Source organism: Triticum dicoccoides, chromosome 7A, assembly GCF_002162155.2.
Source record: "Triticum dicoccoides isolate Atlit2015 ecotype Zavitan chromosome 7A, WEW_v2.0, whole genome shotgun sequence".
Classification (NCBI taxonomy): Eukaryota; Viridiplantae; Streptophyta; class Magnoliopsida; order Poales; family Poaceae; genus Triticum; species Triticum dicoccoides.
Genome location: NC_041392.1, coordinates 221,692,189 through 221,699,638, shown reverse-complemented (window position 1 = coordinate 221,699,638; position 7,450 = coordinate 221,692,189).

Below are 7,450 nucleotides of genomic sequence, written 5' to 3'. Positions count from 1 at the left end.
GTTAACAAGTAAGTCATCATCACCTAGCAAATCATCTTCATCACTATTGAAATCAACATACTCGGGGTGTGATACCTTAGGGCCTTTAGCCATGAAGCATCTTCCAATTCCCTCATTCGGTGAGTCAAATATGTCGTAGGAGTTGGATGACACAAGTGCAAGTCCAACAACACCGTCATCTTAAGTATATTCAGACTCGGATTGATAGCTTCTCTCAGAGTAGTTGTCGGAGTCGGAACCAGATGCCCATTCACCAACGTGAGCTTGATGTCTTTGTCTTGTGTAGCTCTTTGATGACTTGTCCTTCCTTTCTAAATCCTTGCTTCTACAAGAGGGTCTTCGTTCATAACGATCATCTCTACTCCTTCTCTCTCTTGGTGGTGATTCATCTCTTTTACTTCTCCTCTTAGCTGAATCTTCTCTTTTCTTGTAGGGAGCCATACATTCATTGGATTAGTGTCCGGGTCTTGCACAATTGTAGCAATTATGATCACGACTAGAAGATCTTTTGTCATTGTAGGATCTTGACTTGGAACTTCTCTCTTTGCTTCTATTCTTGTAGAATTTGTAGAAGTTCTTCACCATTAAGCTCAATTCTTCATTGAAGACTTGTTTCTCGCTTGATGTTGTAGGAGCATCACTTGAAGCTTTATAAGCACCACTAGACTTGTTGTGGAGCTCTTCCTTATCCTTGAGTGACATTTCATGAGCAACAATTCTACTAATGACTTTCGTGGGCTTGAGATCTTTGTAGTTGGGCATCATTTGGATCAAGGTGCACACGGAATCATATTTTCCATCCAAGGCTCTTAGGATCTTCTTGATGATGAATTTGTCGGTCATCACTTCACTTCCTAAGCCGGCAATCTCATTTGTGATGAGAGCAAGCCTAGAGTACATCTCAGCAACTCCTTCACCATCCTTCATCTTGAACTTGTCAAGTTGACTTTGAAGCACATCCAATTTGGATTCCCTGATGGACTCGGTACCTTCTGCATATCAATCAAAGTATCCCAAATTTCCTTTGCATTCTCAAGGCAGTTGATTTTGTTGAATTCTTCGAGGCACAATCCGTTGAAGAGAATAACGCAAGCTTGAGCATTGTATTGCAACATCTTCATTTCTTCCGCGGACGCTTCATGATCCGGTTCTTTTCGATCCTCAAAGAAATTACCTTGCAAGCCAATGCGCACAATAGCCCAAACGGCGGGGTTATGACCAAGAATATGCATTTTCATCTTATGCTTCCAACTAGAAAAATTGGTACCATCAAAGTAAGGACCTCTATGGTGGTAATTTCCCTCTCTAGATGCCATACTCTCCTAGGTTGTGAAACCAAGGCTATGATCATCAAAGCTACGGAAATCAAGGCAAATGGATATCAAAGCTCTGATACCACTTGTAGGATCAAAAGTAGGTCTAGAGGGGGTGATTAGACTACTTGACCAAAAAAATCTAACATTTTCCCAATTTTAGTTGTGGGTCGATTTTAGCAATTAGCACAAGTCAAGCAATCAACCTACACATGCAATTCTAAGAGTGTAGCAGCGGAAAGTAAAACATTACACATGAAGGTAAAGGGAAGGGTTTGGAGAGTGCAAACACAATGATGACATGGAGATTTTTGGCGTGGTTCCGATAGGTGGTGCTATCGTACATCCACATTGATGGAGACTTCAACCCACAAAGGGTAACGGTTGCGTGAGTCCACGGAGGGCTCCACCCACAAAGGGTCCATGAAGAAGCAACCTTGTCTATCCCACCATGGCCATTGCCCATGAAGGACTTGCCTCACTCGGGTAGATCTTCACGAAGTAGGCGATCTCCTTGCCCTTACAAACTTCTTGGTTCAACTCCACAATTTTGTCAGAGGCTCTCAAGCGACACCTAACCAATCTAGGAGACACCATTCTCCAAAAGGTAATAGATGTTGTGTTGATGATGAACTCCTTGCTCTTGTGCTTCAAATGTTAGTCTCCCCAACACTCAACTCTCTCTCAGAGATTTGGATATGGTGGAAGGATGATTTGAGTGGAAAGCAACTTGGGGAAGGCTAGAAATCAAGATTCTTGTGGTTGGATTGAAACGTCTTGATCTCAACACATGAGTAGGTGGTTCTCTCTCAGAAAATGTAGGCCGAAAGTGTAGCCACGTTTTGATGTCTCTCTCACAAATGTAGAAGGGGGTGGAGGGGTATATATAGCCTCCACACAAAATCCAACCATTACACACATTTGACCCAACTCGGTCAGACTGGATAGAAGAACTCGGTGAGACTGATTTAGTTCAAAATGTGAATGTTAGGAATCTTGGTGGGACCGACTTGAACAACTTGGTGGGACCGATGTGCTAGGGTTAGGGCAAAACCTCATCTAGGTGAAACCGATTTCTTGAACTCGGTGAGACCGATTTCAACAAAGAGCGGATAGAGAGTTGGCCAAGCAAACTTGGTGGGACCGATTGCACATTTCGGTGAGACCAAAATAATTATAACAGGCAACAAAGAGTTTGCAAGGCCATCTCGGTGAGACCGAGATCCGTATTGGTGTGACCGAGGTGTTAGGGTTTCTGGCAGTGGCTCGGTCAAATGAACTCGGTGGCTCCAGATAGAATGTTTCGTTGGGGCCGAGTTTGACTTTGTGTTTTGAACATATTTGGAAATGAGAAAGTGGTTGAGGGTTTTGGAGCAATATCACTAAGCACTTTGAGCAAGTAGACTATTAAGCAACACCTCATCCCCTTTTAATAGTATTGGCTTTCCTATGGACTCAATGTGATCTTGGGTCACTAAAGTATAAATGGAGTCTTGAGCTTTTGCCAATATGTGTCCTTAGCATTTTGAGGGGTCCACATCTCTAGTCAATGAAAAGCCAATCATTGAACTTTCTGAAATATTCAATCTTGAATGGATATTAGTTCAATGAGCTATGTGTTGTTATGAATTACCAAAACCACCTGGGGATTAGTTGCACTTTCAAATGTACTTACGACCGGAAACGATTGGGCCTGTATAATTGTATTTTTTTAACACAACTGTACGTATAACCGTATTTGATCGCTCGCCCGTCGCACACGATCTCATTTTGCCCAACGTGTGTGACCAGAGGGCCTATCCCCGACGGTTTCTGGGTCGTGTGGGAAGGATCCCTGTATCGCACACACTCACTTGGCGACGGTTCAGAATGCCATCGTGGAAAGGGGTTAAAAACCGTTTGTATAGCATCTCGTTGTACCAGTGTTATCTGCCATTTTGATCTGATTCCTTTTGTCTTCCAGGGACGCAGAACCACTTGAATGCCAGGTGAAATGGGCTAAGCTTTTGGCAGAGTGTGGCCCCACGACAAGTGCCGGGCAGGGGACACCAGCGGTTAACATCATCGTCGCCAGCCCTCGCAGCTCCCGCCAGCCGACACCAATACTGAAGTTCTTGTCCCCGAGCTTGATGAGGAGATGTGAGAAGTCCGCCAAGAGGCAGATCCTACCGTGGGTTCCCCATCAACCATCATCCCGGAGAGTGCTTCTCCGGCAAGGGTCTCCATCGACGAACTTGCCCGCACCGGTGCCACTCCGACAACTGGGGTTGTCGAGGACCGTGCGCCGACAAGGCAGGTCGCGGGGGAGGATATGCCCTCCCTCAACAAGCACCAACGGGTAATCCCCTTGTCATTGTGTATTTCTCACATAACTCTTGTTTTCCTAGTCCTAACTTGGAATCTGATTCTTATTTTCGATCTCGCTCTGTCCTGACTGCACCCCCTGCTTCTCCCGAAGAGGAGGGAGATCCTTGCGGAGGTGGCGGGTATTGCAAAGGCTGCCGCCGAGGAAGCCACCAAGATTGCTGTTGAGGAGAACCTTGCCGGGATGGACGTGGAGAAGGCGCCCATTAATACCAGTGCACTGATCCCCGACGCCCATCCCGCGACATCAACCTTGCAAGCCCCGCCAAGCGGACTGGAGCTAGTTGTCTCCCAGCACGAGTCCAGAGCCCCCAGCTTATCTGGTACTGCAGGGCCGAACTTTGATAAAGATATTGCTCGAATCCTACTCCCTCTCACCCAAAGAACCACATAAACCGCTGATGCTGCCAATGACGTCGAAGATTTCGCTTTCCTGGAGAGCATGGCTGTCGCATTCAAAAGCGTACAGGAGAGGTATATCAAGAGATGGAATAGGGTCTAGGAGGAACGCAAGTCTGTGGACTTGGTCGACCAGGTGCTGAAGGAGAAGGCGGACGAGCTGCAGACATGGTACAATGAGCGAGTCCGTGATCTCAGCAGGCAGGAGGAGAAGCTTGCTGCCGCCAGAGAAGCGGTGACAACTCGTGACGGCAAGTTGACGGAGCATGAGGCGCTGCTTAACGCCAAAGAGAAGGATCTTGCCGTATGGGAGTAGGCCCTCGCCGCCACCCTTCGTGGCAAGGATGACGAAATTGAAAAGCTTCTTAAGCAATAGACTCAAGCGCTGGAGGACAAGCACAAGGAATCCATTAAGGCGCAAGCCTTGGACAATGTTGCCCCTCCGAACTCGGAACTTGGCGCCCGTGTCGCGCCTGCAACACCCAGAAGTGCATCCGCGCTGGCAGCAAGCACAATGACCTCGACGTCGTGGGGAAGGACACCTACCACCACATATTCTCTGAGAAGCTCGGGAACTGGTCCTTCAGAGACTACTTCAAGGAGGGGCCATCGGGTATGCATGAGAGCTCATCACCCAGGTATCAGATTATTGCCTCCCATCGCCTGGATTAGGTTGGTGTCGATGAGGATGGGAGTGGGGTGGCATGGTTGAGGGTCGGCCATCGGAGCACACGACGCGCGCGCGCGCGCGCGTGTGTGTGTGTGTGAGAGAGAGAGAGAGAGCATAGTGTGATTGTGGCAGGGGCGTTGATGGAAGAGCAGGGATGGAGTTATGAGAGCCAAAGCCTATTTTTTTCGATGTGCTAAGAAGGATTCGATCCTGCAACGCGGGCTTACAGCGTAGGACTCACTAGCCACCCGCGCTAGTTGAGTTATGCGATAACTTTGAGCTTCTTATCTCTTTTAGTCTTTCTTTCTTTCTTTTCCTTTTCTTTTTTTTCGTTTTTCTTTTCATTTCTTCATTTTTCTTTTTATTCATTATTTTTCTTTTTAGTCTTCTTTCTTCCTTTTATTTTTCTAATTCAATATAAAAAGTTCACCGGATTTATGAACGTTTTCTCAAATTCGATGAACTTTTTTCAAAATTGGTGAACTTTTTCTCAAATTAAATGAACTTTTTTCTAATTCGATGACATTTTATCAAAACCGGTGAACTATTTTCAAATTCGATGAACTTTTTTCAATTTTGGGTGAACTCTTTTTTGAAGTCGATGAACTTTTTCCAAATTCAATGAACTTTTGTTCAAGTCCGATAAACTTTTTCTCAGATTTGTGAACCTTTTTCAAAACCAATGAACTTTTTTTGAAAGTCGGTGAACTTTTTGTCCAAATTAGATGAATTTTTTATTAAAAATTGGTGAACTCTTTCAACTTAGATGAACTTTTTTTGAAATTCATGAACTTTTTAAAATTTGCGATTTTTTTGCAAAAATATTTGACCTTTTTTTAGTTCGTGATTTTTGAAAAAAAATCACGTTTTTTGTGAACCTTTTCTGGAAAGTCAACGGTCAATGTTGAACTGATCAGCGGTCAACAACGACCGGTTAATTCGAAACTGAGTAAAACGATCGAACCAGAAAAAAACGAAGCGAAGCAACACCTTTTATTTTTGGAACGAGCGATCACGGGAACGAACCAGCCCTCGCACTCTTTTATCTTGGGCCGGCCCATGACTGGATGTACGTGAGGGCTCATTCTCCTTACGCTGCGCCCAACGCTGCGCCCTTTTCTTCGATTTCCTCAAACGGGCGCACACCCCCCGGCGCTGCGCTGGGCCGGCCCGTTATCTTTTTTCCTGTTGAAACTGCAGGAAAAAATAATGTGATCACGTTTTTTGTGAACCTTTTCTGGAAAGTGAACGGTCAATGTTGAACTGATCAGCGGTCAACAACGACCGGTTAATTCGAAACTGAGTAAAACGATCGAACCAGAAAAAAACGAAGCGAAGCAACACCTTTTATTTTTGGAACGAGCGATCACGGGAACGAACCAGCCCTCGTACTCTTTTATCTTGGGCCGGCCCATGAATGGATGTACGTGAGGGCTCATTCTCCTTACGCTGCGCCCAACGCTGCGCCCTTTTCTTCGATTTCCTCAAACGGGCGCACACCCCCCGGCGCTGCGCTGGGCCGGCCCGTTATCTTTTTTCCTGTTGAAACTGCAGGAAAAAATAATGTGCTCCTTACGCTGCGCACACCCCCCGGCGCTGCGCTGGGCCGGCCCGTTATCGTTTTTTCCTGTTGAAACTGCAGGAAAAAATAATGTGCGCAAACTAGGGATCGAACACGGGATCGATCAGTTAACAGAGCAGCGTACTCACCACTATGATGACAACGCACTTGTGATTACAGACTTCCTTCTTTTCTTTTTATTCTTTTTCTAGGTCGTTCCCTGGTCAAATTCTGGGCGTGTTTTTTTCTTGTTCCTTTTTCACTTTTTTTTCTCATTTACCTTTCTTTTTTTTCTTTCCTTAAATGCGCGAACTTTTTATCAAAATCGATGAACTTTTTTCAAATTCAATGAAATTTTATAAAAATCGATGAACTTTTTTCATTGATGAACTTTTTTTCAAAACCGATGAATTTTTTCTAAATTTTTGTGAACTGTTTTAAAAACTTATGAACTACTAGTTTTCAAAATCGATGAACATGTTTCAAATTTGATGAACTTTTTTCAAATTCAATGAACATTTTTTAAATAGACGAACTTTTTTCAAAATCATTGAACTGTTTTCAAATTCGATGAACTTTTTTCCAAAACTATGAACTTTTTTAAATTTTTGTGAACTGTTTTAAAAACTTATGAACTAGTTTTCAAAATAGATGAATATTTTTCAAATTTGGTGAACTTTTGTTCAAATTCAATGAACATTTTTTTTAAATTGATGAACTTTTTTCAAATTTGATGAACTTTTTTTCAAAACCGTTGAATTTTTTTAATTTTTGTGAAATTTTAAAAAAATTGATGAACTAGTTTTCAAAATCGCTGAACTTGTTTTTCAAAATCAATCAACTTTTCAACTAATTTTCAGATTTTTTACGTTAAATGTTTCACTAAACAAATGGTTAAGTAGCACGTTTTCCTACCTGTAGGACAACAGAGCTTGTGTGGTGTAGTGGTACTTGCTGCATCGCAAGAAGTACTTGCGATCCTGAGTTGGAAACCAGGCAGTCGCGCTTTTTCTCACGTTTTTTTTTCGCGACATGCTTCGCTGTGATCCATCGAAACCCTCCTGGGCCGGCCCAGTATCGTGACGCTTCGAGCGCCACAACTCGAGCTCCCGCGTACACATACAGATTATTAAACGTCCACTT